This window comes from Schistocerca cancellata, chromosome 7, assembly GCF_023864275.1.
Source record: "Schistocerca cancellata isolate TAMUIC-IGC-003103 chromosome 7, iqSchCanc2.1, whole genome shotgun sequence".
Lineage (NCBI taxonomy): Eukaryota > Metazoa > Arthropoda > Insecta > Orthoptera > Acrididae > Schistocerca > Schistocerca cancellata.
Genome location: NC_064632.1, coordinates 597360078 through 597380592, shown reverse-complemented (window position 1 = coordinate 597380592; position 20515 = coordinate 597360078). Strand labels below are relative to the sequence as shown.

The 20515-nt window shown below is 44.5% G+C and overlaps 1 protein-coding gene across 2 annotated transcripts in view; it reads right to left on the bottom strand.

The window, feature by feature from the left end:
* The window catches only part of LOC126092114 (titin-like), a 511816-nt gene that overhangs the window by 84346 nt on the left and 406955 nt on the right, over positions 1-20515 (bottom strand). The window lies entirely within an intron of this gene.

Below are 20515 nucleotides of genomic sequence, written 5' to 3'. Positions count from 1 at the left end.
TTCGGATATATAACTTGACGTTGTACTTGAAAGTACTTTCAACAGTTCCCAGTACGAAGAACATGAAGTGCAAATTTTTATTTAAAAACAAGTTTTCTTGTCAGAAAATCATATTTTCTTGATTCCTGATGTCAAACAAGGGTTTTAATGGATGTAAACCACGGCCAAGTAGAGCTGTAGGCATGGTACCTCTGCTACTCGTTGTGTAGAAAGGTGCAGATCAAGATTAACTGCTGTAACAATACTTACTCTTTTCAGTAGTTGTTGTTGTAATAATGCTCTTCAGTCCAGAGACTGCTTTGATGCGGCACTACATGCTACTCTGTCCTGTGGAAGCCTCTTCATCCCACAATAACTACTGCAACCTACATCCTTTTAAACATCCTTATTGTATTCATCTCCTGGTCCCTCTTCAAAACTTTTCCATGCTACGCTTGCCTCCAGTACATTCTTGAGCCGTTGACATCCGAGAATGTGTCCTAACAACCAATCATAGCTTTTAATTAGGTTATGCCAGAAACTTCTTTTCTCGGCAGTTCCATTCAGAATCGCCTCATTGGTTACATGATCAATCCATTTGACTTCTGCATTATTCTGTAGCTCTGCATTTCAAATGCCTTGTCTCAACTTTTTATCGCCCGCGTTTCTCTTCTGCACAAGGCTTCATTACAGAGAAGTACGTCCAGAAAAAGCTTTCTAGCACATATTATTTATATTCAATATTAACCAATTCCACTTCTTCAGAAACGATTTTTTTCGCCAGTCCACGTTTCATATAATTCCTGCTTCGGTTATCATCAGTTATTTTACTGCCGAAATAACAAAATGTATCTCCTACTTTGTGTCTCTCATGTCCTCATCTAACTCCCTCAGTCTCACCTGTTTCAGTTGATCTACATTCCATTATCCTTGATTTGCTTTTGTTAATGATCATCTTATATCATCCCTTCAAGACACAGTCCATGCCTTCAGCTGCTCGTCCAAGTCATTTGCTGTCTCTGACAGAATTACAGTGTCATCGGCAAACCTTAGAGTTTTTATTTCTTCACTCTGGACTTTAATTTCTTCTCAGAGTTTTCTTCGGTTTCCTTTACTGCTTGCTCAATGCGCACACTGAATAACATCCTGCTCTCACTCCCTTCCCTTTCACACCCCTCGACTCTTTTGACTGTCGTCTGGTTTCTGTCCAAGTTGTATATAAACTTTCGCTCCCTGTATTTCACTCTTGCTATCTTAGGAATTTCAAAGACTGTATTCCAGTCAGTATTGTCAAAATATATCTCAAAATCTACTAAAAGTATAAACGAAAGTTTGCCTTTCCTTAACCTATATTCTATGAGAAGTCGTAGGGTCAGTACTACCTCGCGTGTTCCTACATTTCTCAGGAAACCCAAACTGATCTTCCTAGAGGTCGGTTTCTACTAATTTTCCCATTCTCCCTTAAATAACTCGTGACAGTATTTTCCCACGTGCTTATTAAACTTGTAGTTTGATAATATACATAACTGTCACCACCAGTTTTCTTTAGAATTGGAATTATTAAAATCTTCTTAAAGTCTGAGGGTATTTCCCCTGTCTGACACATGCTGAGCACCAGATGGAAAAGTTTTACCATGTATGGTTCTCCCAAGTATATGAGTATTTCAAACGAATGTTTTCTATTCCAGCAGCCTTGTTTGGAATTATGTCTTTCAGAGCTCTGTCAGATTCTTCTCGCAGTATCACATCTCCTATCTGATTTACATCTAAGTCATCTTGTCTTCCTGTAATAATGCCATCACGTTCGTTTCACTTCCATAGCATTTCCCTACACTCATTCCACCTTTCAGCTTTCCATTCATTGCTTAGTACTGATTTTCCAACTGAGCTCTTGACGTTTATATAGCCGTTTCTCTTTGCTACAAAGGCCTCTTTAACTTTCGTCTGGCCAGTATCTATCTTTCCCCTAGTTATGTACGCTGCTGTATCCTTACAGTTGTGCTCGAGCCATTGCTGCTTAGCCATTTTGAACTCTCTGTCAGTTGAATTCCTTACTCGTTTGTATTTCACCCGCTTCATTTGCTGTATTTTTATATTTCCTCCTTTCATAAATTAAATTCAGTATCTCCTGTGAATTCACGGATTCCTGCTAGTGCTCTTCGTTTTACGCATTTGATCCTCTGCTTCTTTCGCTGCTTCACCTCTCAAAGTAGCCCATTCCGTTTTACTGTGTTCCTTTCTCCAGTTTCAGTCAATAGTTACCTGATGCTCCCTCTTTCAACGACCTCTGGCTCTTTATCCAGCTCCCGTCTCCTCAATGTCCTACCTTTTTGTAATTTCTTCAGTTTTAATCTACAGTTCATAACCAATAAATTGTGGCCAGTGTCCTCATCTGCCTCTGGAAATGGCTTATGGTTTAAAATTTGATTCCGAAGTATCTGTTGTACCATTATACAATAAATCTGAAATCCAGCGACGACTACAAGCCTCATCCACGTATATAACCTCCATTCATGATTCTTAAACCAGTCGTTAGAGATGATTACATTATGCTTCGCGCAAAATGCAACCGAGTGGTTTCGTCTTAATCCTTCCCCCAGTCCACAGTCTCCTACAATTTTTCCTTCTGTTCCTACGACCGAATTCCAGTCGCCCATCACAATTAAGTTTTCTAGTACATTAACCATCCAAATAAATTGTTTTATGTTATCATTCATTCTTTTAACCTCTTCATCACCTACGGAGCTAGGTGGCATGTAAACCTGTGTTACTCTCATGGATACTGAGTTTGTGTCTGTCTTAGCTACTACGCTGGTCGTGGTAGTGTACTCGCATTCCTGTTTAAATATTCATAATTAGGCCTACTTGTGCGTTGCCTCTATTCCATTTTGTATTTATAATCCTGTACACGCTTGACCGGAAGTCCTGTTCAACCTGCCAACGAACTTCACTAATCATCACTATACCTAAACTGAAACTACTTTTTGTTTTTGTTTTAAATGTTCCAACCTACCTACCTGATTAATGGATCTAATATTCTACGATGTGATCCGTAAATTGGCGGTTTTTATTCCGGATGACGATATCCTTCTGAACAGATCCTGCGCAAAGATATAAAAGGTGGTCTATCTTGCACTACTGGCCATTAAAATTGCTACACCAAGAAGAAATGCAGATGATAAACGGCTATTCATTGAACAAATATCTTATACTACAACTGATATGTGATTCCATTTTCACGCAATTTGGGTGCATAGATCCTGAGAAATCAGTACCCAGAACAACCATCTCTGGCCGTAATAACGGCCTTGAAACGCCTGGGCATTGAGTCAAACAGAGCTTGGATGGCGTGTACAGGTACAGCTGCCCACAGCTTCAACACGATACCACAGTTCATCAAGAGTAGTGACTGGCGTCTTGTGACGAGCCAGTTGCTCGGCCACCATTGACCAGACGTTTCCAATTGGTGAGAGATCTGGAGAATGTGCTCGCCAGGGCAGCAGTCGAACATTATCTGTATCCAGAAAGGCCCGTATAGAACCTGCAACATGCGGTCGTGCATTATCCTGCTGAAAGTAGGGTTTCGCAGGGATCGAATGAAGCCTAGAGCCACAGAAATATAACGTCCACTGTTCAAAGTGCCGTCAATGCGAACAAGAGGTGACCGAGACGTGTAACCAATGGCACCCCATACCATCACGCCAAGTGTTACGCCAGCATGGCGATGACGAATACACGCTTCCAATGCGTGTTCACTGCGATGTCGCCAAACACGGATGCGGCCATCATGATGTTGTAAACAGAACCTGGATTCGTCCGAAAAAATGACGTTTTGCCATTCGTGCACCCAGGTTCGTCGTTGAGTACACCATCGCAGGCGCTCCTGTCTGTGATGCAGCGTCGAGGGTAACTGCAGCCTTGGTCTCCGAGCTGATAGTCCATGCTGCTGCAAACGTCGTCGAACTGTTCGTGCAGATGGTTGTTGTCTAGCAAACGTCGTCATCTGTTGGCTCAGGGATCGAGACGTGGCTGCACGATCCGTTACAGCCATGCGGATAAGATGCCTGTCATCTCGACTGCTAGTGATACGAGGCCGTTGGGATCCAGCACGGCGTTCCGTATTACCCTCCTGAACCCACCGATTTCATATTATGCTAACAGTCATTGGATCTCGACGAACGCGAGCAACAATGTAGCGATACGATAATCCTCAATCGCGATAGGGTACAATCCGACCTTTATCAAAGTCGGAAACGAGATGCTACGCATTTCTCCTCCTTACACGAGGCATCACAACAACGTTTCACCACGCAACGCCGGTCAACTGCTGTTTGTGTACGATAAATCGGTTGGAAACTTTCCTCATGTCAGCACGTTGTAGGTGTCGCCACCTGCGCCAACCTTGTGTGAATGCTCTTAAAAGCTAATCATTTGCATATCACAGCATCTTCTTCGTGTCGGTTAAATTTCGCGTCTGTAGCACGTCATCTTCGTGGTGCAGCAATTTTAATGGCCAGTAGTGTATCTCCGGAATTTTTCACCCAAGAAGATGCCATCATCATTTAACCGTACAGTATATCGGCCTTCCCTCCGGAAACTAACGGCTGTAGTTTCCTCTTGCTGTCAGCTGTTCGCTGTACGAGCGTAGGGAGGACATGTTGGTTGTGTTACAAGGCCTTATAAGTCAGTGATCCAGACTACTGAAAAGGCGACTGCTCGACTGCAAAATTTTTCTGGCCTCTCAACAGACATTCTTCCGTTGTAGTTGCACCTACGATGCGGCTGTTGGAATTGTTGCCCACCACAGAAAAGACGATGTTTTCGTTAGGACAGTTCCTGTAGCTTGAGTGACGAGACTAGTGGTCCATACCACAGTGCGACGGTCGCGAAATTATGTCTTTACTTGTCGATTACCTTCTTGCGACCATCTTAGATTATTCCGATATTCCACTGTGTAAATGTTCCATGTTTATAAATAAAATTTGCGAGATTCTCTAAGCATATTCAACACATCTTTATTATAATATTCTCCTTACTGCATGACTAACAAAGAATTCCTCACAGTCAAAGTACAATAACACAACAGTATACCGCACTTCATTCAGTAAGTGGCGCCATCAGAGAAGAAATGCAATTCACGTTCTCCAGTAGCAACAGTGAGGGCACTTGTTCCTCTTGCCAGCTGATGGGGCAGGACGGCACCGTGCTGGAAGGTTTCTGATAGCATTAACAAAACTGTGCTGCTGATTAGAACACTTACCGAAGACAAATATTCTGTTCTAAAAGGCCGGTTCAATGGTAGTACCTTAATTCATCCTTTCTGTACTAAAGTTCCAACGCAGACATGCTTTTTTTACAATTTTCAAAGTTTCCAGGCAGTGACCGATGAGTCTGTGCGCAACGGTTTGCCTAAATCTCCGTATGGCCAAAAGATCTTGGAAGCATAAGACTAGTTCAGCAATTCAGAGGCACACAAAGAGCAAGTTAAGAGTTGAATGTACACTTTAACTGGTAAGAAATGCGTGGAAATGGATCAAACCAGTTTTCCTGCAGGCCATTTTTTTTAAAACTCTACGAGTAGTAATCTAATGCATCTTCGAATCTGAGCTACTAAAAGATGCGAACAAGAAACAAAAATGCCTGGAATTTAGGCAGAAAATTTTTTACGTTTTATCTTTTGCTTTTAATATGAATAACGCCTCAGTAACCCGGACTTGGCTAATTTGGAATCCGGGAACCTGAGTGAGACTGGACAACCAGCCGCGTCAGGCTCGTTGACCGCGGCGTGTTGGACGCACTGCCCCCCTCCCCATTCGCTTCACCTTGATCGACAATGTGTAACAACCTTCTGTGTCACTGATACACATGAAAGCAATCAAGCCAGAGTTCAGGTGACGGGGTGTATTAAATTCAATGTCTGTGATTACTTTAAAAGTGTATGGTAGTGCTCACAGTACTATAAATCAGCGAAAATGACTGTTAGGAGTAGATATCAATCGATAAGTGTAGGAGTTAAATCAAAGTGCTTGATAATATCCGAGTGGGTGCTGCTGCCCAGATGTTATGATGGAGTTTGACACTGCTAAGTCGACTTATGACGACGTCAAGAAGAAGTGCACTGAAACAACGGACTTTGTGATAAACGAAACAAATCAGCAGGAAAATGAAAACGGACACCTGGGTCAAAACTGATCAGCATTTATGATGATGAGAATAATGATGATGATACCGATGACGATCATAAGCTGGTGGAAACTATGACGCTTCTTCCTGTAAGAATATTCTAACTGCAGGCTGCAGCGGAAAGATTTCTCTAGTACCTTCCGCCGCGGAAGTCGAACACGCGCCAGAACAAATGGACGTGGCCAGCCCACAGAGGGCTCCGCCACCGCGGCGGCTGTTCCGCGCAGCGAGGGCGCCACCGCTACGCCACGTGCAGACAGCGGCCAATAGCCGCTCCCTCCGGTTTCGCATATAGGGACCCACTCTGCCCTAGTCCAGTAAGCCACATCTCCGGCGGTACTCAGCAAGGTTACCGCCCTTCGATTGTGCCATTCCAGCACTAATCGATGTGCTAGGTTTTTCAGGTGCCGGCCAGCCAGCATCAGCAGCAGCAGCAGCAGCGGTCCTGGCCAGCAGCAGCAGCAGCAGCAGCAGCGGCCCCGTGCACGGCAGCGGCAGCAGCGGCATTCCTGCCACCCGTCGTCGCCGTCAGCGCCAGCGCCAGCAGCGTCGGACTCTGATCTTCGTCCGTCTTCGTCTTCCACCGTCTCCGTCTCCATCTTCGTCTTCGTCTGTCCCCAGTTTTTGTCCTTTCTTTTTCGTCCTGTGCGTTTTTGTTTCTCCCTGTCATGTCAGCCCCCACGACCACTAGCACCACAGCCGTAGTTTATACTTCCCCCTCCGCCGCCACCACCACCATAACATGGTGTGCCCAGTCACACCCCCCTCTTTCCATCCCTCCTCTTCTCACTCTCCCTTCGCCCTCGCTCTTTGTCGCCCCCTCTCCAGCTTCTTACTCCCGCTCCTCTCCCTCTGATCCTTTCCCCTCGCTCCCCCAGCCTGTCACTGCAGCTCCAGCTAGGGTGGTGGCCCGTCGGGCCACTGCCCATGCCCAACTCTCCCCATCGCCTTCGCCATCGCCGTCGCCGTCGCCGTCGCCGTCGCCTTCACCGTCACCATCTCCGGCGCCGACTGCTGCGTCCACGCCGGGACCTGCCCCTTCCCGCCACCTCCTATAGCTCCCGTCCCTCATGTCACCGCCCACCCTTCTGCCGCCGTTAAACGCCCTAGTGGCACCACCACCTCCTCCGCTCGCAAAAAAGGCACCGCCCCGTCCTCCTCCCCCCACGCCCCAGGATGCCATGCATGTCTCCCTGCCTGGCCCTGCTCCCTCCACCTCTTCCTCCTCCTCCTCCTCCCAACCCTCTTTATACAAATACCTCCTCTCCCGTTCCGATCCTTCCCTTCTCGAGGCCTGGAATCTCTCCCTCCACTTCCCTGGTGCCCCCATCTCTCTCCTCACTCCCAGACGGGATTCCGTTCTCATATCCTCCCCCAGCCCAACCCTCCATACTGACATTCTCTCCCGCTTCCCCATCACCCGTTTTGGCCCCAACGGCTCCCTCACCCCTGCTCCTTGTCCGTCTCCTCCCCGCCAACCCTAACCCCCGCGTCGCCCGCCAACCCTCACCGCCGTGATCACTGGGCTTAGTCCGACTATCACGGAGGAGGAGGTGTTGGCGGAGATCATCGCCATCAGTGTCTCGTGTGTGTGACGTCGTTTTGTGTTTTTAGTCTCTGCCGTCACGCTTCTACGTTCACTTCTGTCGTCGGATTCATCAGTGTTATGTGCGCCGTGTCAACGTGTTTTCAGTGTCGTTATCGTCGAGTGTGAACGGCTCTGTGTTTTTTCGTGTATCTGTGACCACTACTTTTTGCCCGTCACTTTTTCTTTTCTAATTCTCCATTCTGTGTACTGCTACTGTTACCACTATGGCTGAAGAGCGGCGTAGCATGCCGCTGACAGCCTGCCTCATTGTTCCGGTATTAAAATAACAATACAGGGAAAAAAAACCCTAGTCCAGTCAGTCCGGTACTCGGTCTGGACTTCGCTTCTATCTCGCCGGTACTACGCTCTGGTCGTTGCTCGTTGTTGACATTTGCCTGGCTCTGGTTCTGAGTGGATTTACTGTTTGTGTTTGGTGTTGTGGTTTCCACAAGCCTCCGTTGTTTATCTCTTCCTCGTTGTGTCGGTCACAGTCGGTCGCGGTCGGTCGTTGTCGGTTGTCGTTGGTCTGTCGCCCGACTCGTCCTGTGTTTACCCGGTGGTGCGTGCTCCACCGCCGGCGGCTTCCCCGCCTGGCGGCTCCGATCCGCAGCCCAAGGCGTTCCCGCAGTTGGTTTTGGTTACTACAATTTCTACATAGTTTAGGTTTCGGATTTCAATGCTACCAGTGGTAGATTTTCAGACTCCGTAATGAGGATGCTATCCACGATGAAAATGTGTATGGAGAAAGGTCAAGTTTTTCAAGCCTTGAACTATTAATTAATGAATTAAAAGCTGTTTCAGAAGAGCTGAATTTACCTTTGCGACATATTTACAGCGCACATGAAACTTTCTTGTGTTGGCGCGCTGCCCTCGACAAAACACTGGCCAACACAACAGGCAGTAGGGCTCTAAAATGCATTGCGACGTACCCCATACACATGTATTTTATGGGGTGCGTCATCTAAAACTAGCACCGCAAATATTGCGGAAATCGAAAGTGCTATTGATGTACGGTTTTCGTAAAATGGGTTGGTAGCCAATCAACAGTTCATAATAATACTTACAAATGGTTCAAATGGCTCTGAGCACTATGCGACTTAACTTCTGAGGTCATCAGTCGCCTAGAACTTAGAACTAATTAAACCTAACTAACCTAAGGACATCACACACATCCATGCCCGAGGCAGGATTCGAACCTGCGACCGGAGCGGTCGCGCGGCTCCAGACTAAAGCGCCTAGAACCGCACGGCCACTCCGGCCGGCCTTAATAATACTTACAAACTGTACTTACTGTGCAAACGTGCACTTTTTTAAATGAAACTGTGGCTACTGACATTAACAAACTACAAATAACGTAAAGCGGGAGGTCAGTGGTATTTGTTTCAGGATTCTAGAGCGAGTCACTTACAAGATATCGTCTTCTGAAAAGTTCCTACACCAACACTCGTTCGTGCCATTCAGCCTGCTTAGTTGCAAGGCATGATCTTGTTATGTTTAGTTACAGTGGGCTCGTGTATTCCGTGAGTGCCTTGCTACTTGCTATGCAATTCGTGTTTGACAATCCAAGAAGTAGGTCGTGAGTGGATGATGCGATTTACCAATGCAGGAGAGGGGGAAATTTATGTTCTTGCTGGTGTTGCAGTTGGTGTGGTCGTTAGCTGCCGTGCAATCGCACGAGGAAGCGACATGAGTCGGGCAAGTGCCTACGCATTCCATCCTGATCACATCTACCTCCATCAAGAGTTGCACGAAAACGATTGTGAGGAAACTGCTAACATCTGTGCGTGGGCGTTAAGACAGCGTACTCCAGATGTACCATGCATCGTATTTAGTGCTGAAGCCAGATTTATCCATCATTGTCAGGTAAACCGCCGAAACATGCACTATTGGTCTGTTGAAAATTCCCACTGCCTTCGTCAGGTGGAATGTGAGCGTACATCGAGTGTAAACGTGTGGTGTGGGACAGTGGACCATCAGCTCATAGGCCCTTGTTTCATAGGCGGAACACTGAAGGTGCCCAAGTCTCGCAGCCTCCTATCAGACCATCTTCCACGGACGTTAGAAGACGTCCCCGTGCAGACTAGGACGAACCTGGAGTACGAACTTGATGGCAGTCCAGCCTATAGTGCACGTCGTACAACACCATACTTTCACGAATTAATTGTGGATGAAGATAGCTTGTACCTTGACAGCCCGTTTCCCGGACTTGACGCCTCTTAACTTTTTCTGTGCGGAAAGCTGAAATATGCCGTCTACAAAGACATACCAAGTACACCTGATGATATGCAACGACGTATTGCGTCAGCCTGCTCGGACATCTCCACTGAAATGCTGGCAGCACGTGTGCAGCAGACTGAAAGCGTGTACTGCCGCTGCCGGTGGGCATTATGAACACAAACTGTGATGGCCAACTGTCTCGTTATTGGTCTGAATCCACATAGCTAGTGTATGCACTTTTGTAGTTCTTCAGTGTGTGCAAGCACAGGTATTGTACAATTGTCAGTGTCGGGCCGTTTCAAATGTGATATCTCGCAAACGACTCGCACCAAAATTCTGCAACAAACATCACTGACATTCTAATTTACCCTTATTTCAGTTTGTTAATATCACTCAGCATTGTTAGATTTAGAAAAATATGGAAACCTCTAGAACTTAAGACAGACATAAAACCATTTTCCCTCTTAGTCACGGTACGTTGACAGGCAGGAAGAAAGCGGGAGTCAAAAGTGAGGAGTAGCTGCAATTAGCGATCGTGCTACATTACACCTCCTTTTCTCTCTGTCTCTGTTTCTCGATTGTTGTTCCCCATTCGGTCATTCATAGTTATTAAATCTATTTAATCGGATGAGGATGAAAAGGTTGTTTACAGAATAGGAAATATTTGGTTTATTCTTGGAATTGTTCAGTCTCCGCAAGAATTCGGACGAAACCAAGATTCAGAAAACTTTAGCAGGTGACACACATAGCAAATCGCTTCACATCCATAATTCAGCTATACAGTGAATGCAGCTTGAATGACTGAACTGAACATCATGTCGATAATACTGCAGTTTTATCCCTGACATTCTGAAACGTATAACACCCGCCAGGGTAGCCGAGAGCGGCGAATTAACTACGGGGGCGGTACGTCGGCCAGCCTGGATGTGGTTTTTAGGCGCTTTTCCACATCCCACTTGGTGAATACTGGGCTGCTCCCCATGTTCTGCCTCAGTTACATTGTTCGCAGACATTTGAAAACGTTCGCACTATTTCATGGCTTACACAAGATGCAGACAGCTGGGGTACATAAATTCTGTCCCAGGGGGTTTGGGGTGGCAACAGGAAAGGCATCCAGCCACGCTCTGCAACTAACACTGCCAAATCCATAGTAGCATAGCCGACCCCACGTTGAAGTGGGATGAGGTTCACAAGAAATGATGATGATTCTGAAACGTGTACCTTGACTGGCTCCTGTTTCCTGAAGATTTTTCTCGTTGACGGGGATTTACAGACTATGAGGAATGAGTGAATGAATAGCGAGATGGATGAATAATCCAGATATTACACCCAGCATGAATTCGATAGAGTCTAATTATTAATAGCTGCATAACCATAAACAGTTCAAGTCTAGAAAGAATAAACTTAAGAAAAGTGCCAAAAATAGTAGGTAACTGCTATATATGAACATATACACTGAAGAGCCAAAGAAAATGGTACACCTGGCTACTATCGCATAGGGCCAATGCAAGCATGCAGAAGTGCTACAACACGACATGGCATGTACTCGACAAATGTCTGAAGTCGTGCTGCAGAAAACTGACAGCACGAATCCTGCGCTGCTGAATATAAATCCGTAAGAGTACCAGGTGGTGGAGATTTCTTCTGAACAGCACGTTGCAAAGCATCCCAGATACGCTCAATAATGTTGATGTCTGCGGAGTTTTGTGGCCAGAAAAAGTATTTAAAATCAGAAAAATGTTCCTGGAGCCACGCTGTAGCAATTCTGGACGTGTTGGCGCCGCATTGTCCTGCTGGAATTGACCAAGTCCATCCGAATGCAAAATGGACATGAGTTGATGCAGGTGACCAGACAGGACCCTGATGTATGTGTCACCTGCCAGAGTCGTATTCCGACTTATCAGGGGTCCCATATTACTCCAACTGCACATGCCCCACACCGTTACAGACCCTCCACCAGCTTGAACAGTCCCCTACTGACATGCAGGTCCCAAGGATTCATGAGGTTTTCTCCGTAGCTGCACACATCTCTCCACTGGATACAAATTTAAATGGGACTCGTCCGACCAGGCAAAATTTTTCCAGTCAACAGTCCAATGCCGATGTCGATGGGGCCAGGCGAGGCGTAAAGCTTTGTGTCGTGCAGTCATCAAGGGTACACGAGTGGGTCTTCGGCTCCGAAAGCCCATATCGATGATGGTTCGTTGAATGGTTCGCAGGCTGACACTTGTTGACGGTCCAGCATTGAAATCTACAGCTATTTGAGGAAGGTTGCACTTCTGTCACACTGAACGATTCTCTTCAGTCGTTGTTGGTCTCGTTCTTGCAGGATCTTTTTCCGGCTGCGGCGATGTGGGTAATTTGACGTTTTTAGCAGATACCTGATATTCATGGTATGACCGTGAAATGGTCGTAAGGGAAAATCTGAACTTCATCGCTACGTCGGAGATGCTGTGTCCCATCACTCGTGCGCCGACTACAACACCACATTCAGTTAAATCTTGATAACTTGCCACTTTAGCAGCAGTAAGCGATCTAACAATACGCCAGACTGCAGCGCTGTATCCTGTGTGTTTACATATCTGTGTATTTGGATGTGCATGCCTATACCAGTTTCTTTGGTGCTTCGGTGTATGATCATCATACCTAGATGTTGTGCAGAAGAATTTTGTAATTTTATCTCTGGGGTGCTGCGAGATTTTGCGCAACTGTCGATTAAAAAAAAAAAAAGGGTGATGTGAATGTCTACAGATGATATTTTTTTTGAAAGTGATTAAATTTCATGCTGTTTCGTCTCTCTTCTAGCGCAGGGAACTCCACGTTACACTTCTGACCGCTGCAATGGTGTATGTACTAGAAGACAAGCTGATCTGCTGCATAAATCTACTGTGCTTTTAGTATCTGCTGCAATTGTTCACAGAAGCAGTCTTTGTATGGATAACAGGTGTAATATATAGCTTATTCAGTTTTGCAGGTATGGGTGGAGGAGGCGTATTCTTATTGTGTCCTTGCAACAGATGTCGATCAACTACCTCAGTGACCTGTTCGTCTTGTGCTGGCAATTGAACGTGCACTATGGAATTCCATGGGTCCTTTTCTACAGTTGTATAGAGTTGTGTTTGAGGAAGCGGGAGAAATGGTATTATCAACTCTGTTCTGGCTGTGTAGTTTTAGATTTTCTTCCTGTCTCCATTGTAGGATGGTATCAAAACCACTACCAGACGAAACAATCGCAAAAACTTACCATAAATATTGTGACAAATAAAGTTCATAAATTATGTAGCGATTGCCATGACCACGCTTTTTCAGTTCACACTGGCCAATGTATCGCCAGAACAGACTAATCTTGTAGCTCATTAGAATCACAATAATTTCTACAAAGGCGTGAGACTTCTCAGTATGTTCCTGCTTTGAGTAATGGCTTATACCTCCTCACCAGTAGGAGGGGAACAGGGGTGCTGGTGCAATTTGTTACTGCAGGTTGCCTACATCAGGGGTAGGTATGCAGCCAGGGGCAAACCTACTGTTCTCCTTTGATTGACAGGAACTTAAACTATTGTGCTGCTAGAAAGATCCTTCCTTTTGATTGACAGGCACTTAACCTATTGTCCCCCACCCCCTCCCACTCCCCTCAAACTCAGGAAACCTCCAACCCACCCCCTCTTCTCAGGTCTGATTTATTGGAATAACCCCTCTCACTCTTATCAGTATGACTGACTACTTAATTAAATTGATCAATTAATTAACCTCTCCCCCTCTGGTAAACACCCCTCCCCTCCCACCCTCCCTCCAGGCATTTGGCGGGAAAAAAGACTCAGTTGATCGGTCATTTGGAGGGAAAGCGATTGCTGTGTATGGAATATTGTTTGAACAACTTAGAAAATGTGTCGAATATTGTTTATTTAAACAATTTAACAGATTCAAGGCAGTGTATGGAATATATGGAAATTGGTGGACAGGAAATTCAAGGGTATATAGTTTATTTATAAGAAATTCAGTTTGTTGGGCTGGATTTCTGTTGCTCATCATTCTCTGCTGTTTGGAAACATGTAGCTCTTGTAAGAAGAAATTACATGGGGCAAATATGTTGCATATTCTAATGTTTGGCACTGTACTGTGGGTGTCTTAATCTAATACTGTAGAACAAAAGGAAACTGGTGCTTTTCATTTATAATTTTAATGTTTAGCCCTTTGTCAGCACTTAACCTATTGTTCTGCTAAGTGGTTTTCCACGTCACCCCCTGTTCCTTAAACTATTGTACCGCCTTTGATACCAAATTAAGTAATTAGTTATGTCCTCCCACCATTTTCTGGTACACTTTACGAAATTCATATGCTTTTGAACGCCATTTCTGGAGCATTCTTCTTTGTCTCCCACCCCCTTAAACTAATGTACTGCGTTTTACATAAAAATTATGCAAATTAACTTACTGATGTGGAACGACCTGTTTTTTGCACCATGTCACCCACTCACATACACTATCCCCTTAACAACTGTAGCACTAACACCACGTTGATATGAAAAATGTATGCAAATTAATTAAATCTATATTCTTCACATGTGTGGGGTAGTTTATCTTAATTTACAGCATCCTGTTTGTCAGTGAAATCGCTGGAATAAAGTTTAATCAAAAGATCGCTAATAAAAAGCACATTCCGCCACCTGATGCCCAACACCACCGTGTGCACTGGCAGCCCCCACAAAGTGACGATGCGGCTGTCAGCTGCCGAGCGATGCACAGGTGTCCGTACGGGTCCTGGAAGCATGAGGCGGCAGCATCGCCTTCATACTTGGCACATGAGAAATTCATGAGACTGCTCATGATGTCATTCAATTAGAATATAATTTGTTGAAATTCGTTGAAAATGTTGAAACTTGCTGAAATTTCTTGAAATTTAGTATATACCTACAGCATTAGTGGTTTAGCGCGGTGTTAGCACCACAAGAGGCTGAGATATGGTGTGCTTATTGAGCAGTCGGTAGTCGGTCTTCAATTAGCGAGATGTAGGTGCCAGGGAGGGGGGGGGGGGGGAAGAGTTTTAATAGCTATATTACAAGCACTCATTCACCCAAGGGGTGCATGCACAGCTCACTGCATGAAGAATGGAACCGAGCATTAATGATTGAACATAAGAAGAGGAAGAATACGGTGTTTCAAATAAATGCTTTGCATGCAAGATGCATTACACAACACATGGAAATATCTATCTCTGCTGGAATAGTCTGTCATTTCTGAAACCTACGTATAACTTTCCCACCACATAAGAGACAACTGCCTCCGATCCACCAGACCAAAGAACTGACCTAGTTCGCATGTTCACCGCTAGAGGGCATCGCAATAGGTCACGTGATCATGCAGTTCAGTCCATAGAAATTTATTTAGTTTATTTAGAGACGGATTTCACCTAGTTTATTTATCACGCTGAAGCAAAATCACTGACCCTGATGTGCTTGGGGGTCACAATATACAGTTTACAGACCTAGAAACTACTCGCAAATATTGTATTACGCTGATGCACAGAGTCGCAAACAAGTCATAAATTACAGAAATAATCCAGTACAGAGCATACAGAAGTGCAAACTACTTGCATATCACTGAAATAATGCATGCAAACATTTTCACAACGCTTGAACACCCGAAAATGATTCAGTGCACATAAAAAACGCAACTTGTCAGCAACTCGAATCCTGATTCTACAGGATGGAAAGCCTAAATGGACCCCCTAAGAAATGGAAACTTCAACATGTGGGAGAGGAAGTTTAGATTAGTGTACTTTATTTATTTTGCTCGCGAAACTGTCACAAATATCCATCCTAATTACATAATTAATTACAAAGGTCGGTCCTAATTACACAACTATATGCATAGCGCTACACAAGAACGGCCTAAAATCTTAATATAGCGCTAAAACTGACTATACCATATTATGATGCTGGGAAAAAAACCGCAATAATACTAAAAACGTACGCAAATATCAATCCTAATTACGTAATTAATCAGAAAGATCGGACTTAATTACACAACTATATGCTACCGCTTCTCAAGGACGGCAATACTCCGCAAAAACAGACAATACTTTACAACTAGTATTATCCTGCTGGAAAAAAAAAACCTCCCAATACCACACGAAACCAATGACAGAAACACTCAAACTCCACATTACAGCCGGCCGGGGGGGGGGGGGGGGGGGGGGGCGAGCGGTTCTAGGCACTACAGTCTGGAACCACGCAACCGCTACTGTCGCAGGTTCGAATCCTGCCTCGGGCATGGATGTCCTTACGTTAGTTAGGTTTAAGTAGTTCTAAGTTCTAGGGGACTGATGACCTCAGAAGTTACGTCCCATAGTGCTCAGACGCATTTGAACCATATCCACCCTCCACCTACAAGCTAGGGGGAAAAAGGCTGGGGTCTAAGGTAAAACCTTTATTCTTCTTTGTGGGAAATACGTTCAACTGGCTAGATGCTGGTGCTGGAGTTAAAAAAAAAGTGTATTACCTGCAAGCATATACCATATTTCGCTGTTTGGCATCAGAGTTCACTACAGACGCCTACAAAAAACCACCTTACTGCCCAGCTAACCGAAGCCAATACACGCTATCACAGTTGATGAAAAAAATGCGTCACAGTTATAATTTCACTTCGAAATTGTCACGTGGAAAACCGGCACTCGTATTGAATGGGTCATCATGCATCACATGTACTGGGGACAATTGTCGTCCTAAAAGACTGCAGTTGACCGTGCGTTCTCATCCATGTACAATCACAAAGTACGGGATGGATCTACTCCGCCAATAGCCACATGGTCTGTGCTGGCCACTGCCCGCACTCATACAATCGCACTTCGGCAACACAAAAGCAGGTGTAGTTAACTAGGAGATAAAGGGGCGGCTCGCCCCAAATGCATCTTGGTTGTCTAAAGTACAGTGCCGCAGCCGCCCCTAATGGCTAGGAGGCGCCGCCTTCACACACTAGACAGGTCCGCTCCAGCAGGGACCAGACGAGAGCCACAGTATTGTAGAGGACTCACCCGCCGTTCTGCGAGGGAATAGTTAACATCAACTCGACTCCTATAATAAAGATACTATTAACAATAGGGGGAAAAAACCTGCCACGACGATAATAAATTTTCTCTTTCCATGAAAAGAGACAGTGTCCACGTTCATTTCATTTTATGAGCAAAATCGGTATGCTTTTTACTTTCGACTGAGAAACTTATCATGCCTGCCAAGACATTTACGTGTAAACCCGAAAAAGAAATTAGAGGAAACCCATATTTCCACTCAAGAATACCGATGTCGGTGATGTAACAGATTCCAAATCACCCCTACGATTTACAAAGTCAAATAAGGTGTTTCTCGTATATAGAGAGCCAAATGCACAGACCACACTCGAACTTCTCTCAACTAAATAAAGACGTGAAATGCGAAGAACCAATCAACAGAACAATTTACACGGGCGGGAATAATGGCCCAGCGCAAACACACTTCCATATTGAATCTTCTCAAATTTCCACTTGATCACGAAAGCTGTCCAACACATTCTAAGTATTAGTTCGCTATTCTGCCATCTAGAGGACTACACAGTTAAGTGAACTACATTCCTGCATTGCAACAGTCTTCTTCATTCAGACGGTCCCTGCCATTAGCCGGAATCGTGAATCATTCCTGCCACACGACATGCATAGACAGAATCATCCTACAAAATCGGCCACATATATATTGATCCCTATACTTACACTTAAATGTTACGATTGCGGTTTCAGTTGAATGACATTCGACAATGAGCGAAGTATCGGAAACACACCCTGCCGATGACTCTGGAAATACAGGGTGATCAAAGAGTCAGTATAAATTTGAAAACTTAATAAACCACGGAATAATGTAGATAGAGAGGTAAAAATTGACACACGTGCTTGGAATGACATGCGGTTTTATTAGAACCAAAAAAAAAAAACAAAGTTCAGAAAATGTCAGACAGATGGCGCGTCAAAGATCTCTTGCGCGCGTCGTTTGGTGATGATCGTGTGCTCAGCCGCCACTTTCGTCATGCTTGGCCGCCCAGGTCCCCAGACCTCAGTCCGTGCGATTATTGGCTTTGGCGTTACCTGAAGTCGCAAGTGTATCGTGATCGACCGACATCTCTAGGGATGCTGAAAGACAACATCCGACGCCAATGTCTCACCATAACTCCGGACATGCTTTACAGTGCTGTTCACAACGTTATTCCTCGACTACAGCTGTGGAGGAATGATGGTGGACATATTGAGCATTTCCTGTAAAGAACATCATCTTTGCTTTGTCTTACTTTGTTATGCTAATTATTGCTATTCTGATCAGATGAAGCGCCATCTGTCAGACATTTTTTGAACTTTTGTACTTTTTTGGTTCTAATAAAACCCCATGTCATTCCAAGCAAGTGTGTCAATTTGTACCTCTCTATCTACATTATTCCGTGATTTATTCTGTTTTCAAATTTATACTGACTTTTTGAACACCCGGTATAAATATCTCTACCACTGTTTTGACTTGACATACTCTTCCCTTTGCTATCGCAGTTGTTGTTGTTGTGATCTTCAGTCCTGAGACTGGTTTGATGCAGCTCTCCATGCTACTCTATCCTGTGCAAGCTTCTTCATCTCCCAGTACCTACTGCAACCTACATCCTTCAAAATTTGCTTAGTGTATTCATCTCTTGGTCTCCCTCTACGATTTTTACCCTCCACGCTGCCCTCCAATACTAAATTGGTGATCCCTTGATGCCTCAGAACATGTCCTACCAACCGATCCCTTCTTCTGGTCAAGTTGTGCCACAAACTTCTCTTCTCCCCAATCCTATTCAATACTTCCTCATTAGTTATGTGATCTACCCATCTAATCTTCAGCATTCTTCTGTAGCACCACATTTCGAAAGCTTCTATTCTCTTCTTGTCCAAACTATTTACCGTCCATGTTTCACTTCCATACATGGCTACACTCCATACAAATACTTCCAGAAATGACTTCCTGACACTTAAATCTATACTCGATGTTAACAAATTTCTCTTCTTCAGAAACGCTTTCCTTGCCATTGCCAGTCTACATTTTATATCCTCTCTACTTTGACCATCATCAATTATTTTGCTCCCCAAATAGCAAAACTCCTTTACTACTTTAAGTGTCTCATTTCCTAATCTAATTCCCTCAGCATCACCCGACTTAATTCCACTACATTCCATTATCCTCGTTTTCCTTTTGTTGATGTTCATCTTATATCCTCCCTTCAAGATACCATCCATTCCGTTCAACTGCTCTTCCAAGTCCTTTGCTGTCTCTGACAGAATTACAATGTCATCGGCGAACCTCAAACTTTTTATTTCTTCTCCATGGATTTTAATACCTACTCCGAAATTTTCTTTTGTTTCCTTTACTGCTTGCTCAATATACAGATTGAATAACATCGGGGAGAGGCTACAACCCTGTCTTACTCCCTTCCCCACCGCTGCTACCCTTTCATGTCCCTCGTCTCTTATAACTGCCATCTGGTTTCTGTACAAATTGTAAATAGCCTTTCGCTCCCTGTATTTTACCCCTGCCACCTTTAGAATTTGAAAGAGAGTATTCCAGTCAACATTGTCAAAAGCTTTCTCTAAGTCTACAAATGCTAGAAACGTAGGTTTGCCTTTCCTTAATCTTTCTTCTAAGATAAGTCGTAAGGTCAGTATTGCCTCACGTGTTCCAGTATTTCTACGGAATCCAAACTGATCTTCCCCAAGGTTGGCTTCTACTAGTTTTTCCATTCGTCTGTAAAGAATTCGTGTCAGTATTTTGCAGCTGTGGCTTATTAAACTGATTGTTCGGTAATTTTCACATCTGTCAACACCTGCTTTCTTTGGGATTGGAATTATTATATTCTTCTTGAAGTCTGAGGGTATTTCGCCTGTCTCATACATCTTGCTCACAAGATGGTAGAGTTTTGTCAGGACTGGCTCTCCCAAGGCCGTCAGTAGTTCCAATGGAATGTTGTCTACTCCGGGGGCCTTGTTTCGACTCAGGTCTTTCAGTACTCTGTCAAACTCTTCACGCAGTATCGTATCTCCCATTTCATCTTCATCTACATCCTCTTCCATTTCCATAATATTGTCCTCAACTACATCGCCCTTGTATAGAGCCTCTATATACTCCTTCCACCTTTCTGCTTTCCCTTCTTTGCTTAGAACTGGGTTTCCATCTGAGCTCTTGATGTTCATACAAGTGGTTCTCTTTTCTCCAACGGTCTCTTTAATTTTCCTGTAGGCAGTATCTATCTTACACCTAGCAAGATAAGCCCCTACATCCTTACATTTGTCCTGTAACCATCCCTACTTAGCCATTTTGCACTTCCTGTCGATCTCATTTTTGAGACGTTTATATTCCTTTTTGCCTGCTTCATTTACTGCATTTTTATATTTTCTCCTTTCATCAATTAAATTCAATATTTCTTCTGTTACCCAAGGATTTCTACTAGCTGTTGTCTTTTTACCTACTTGGTCCTCTGCTGCCTTCACTACTTCAGCCCTCAGAGCTACCCA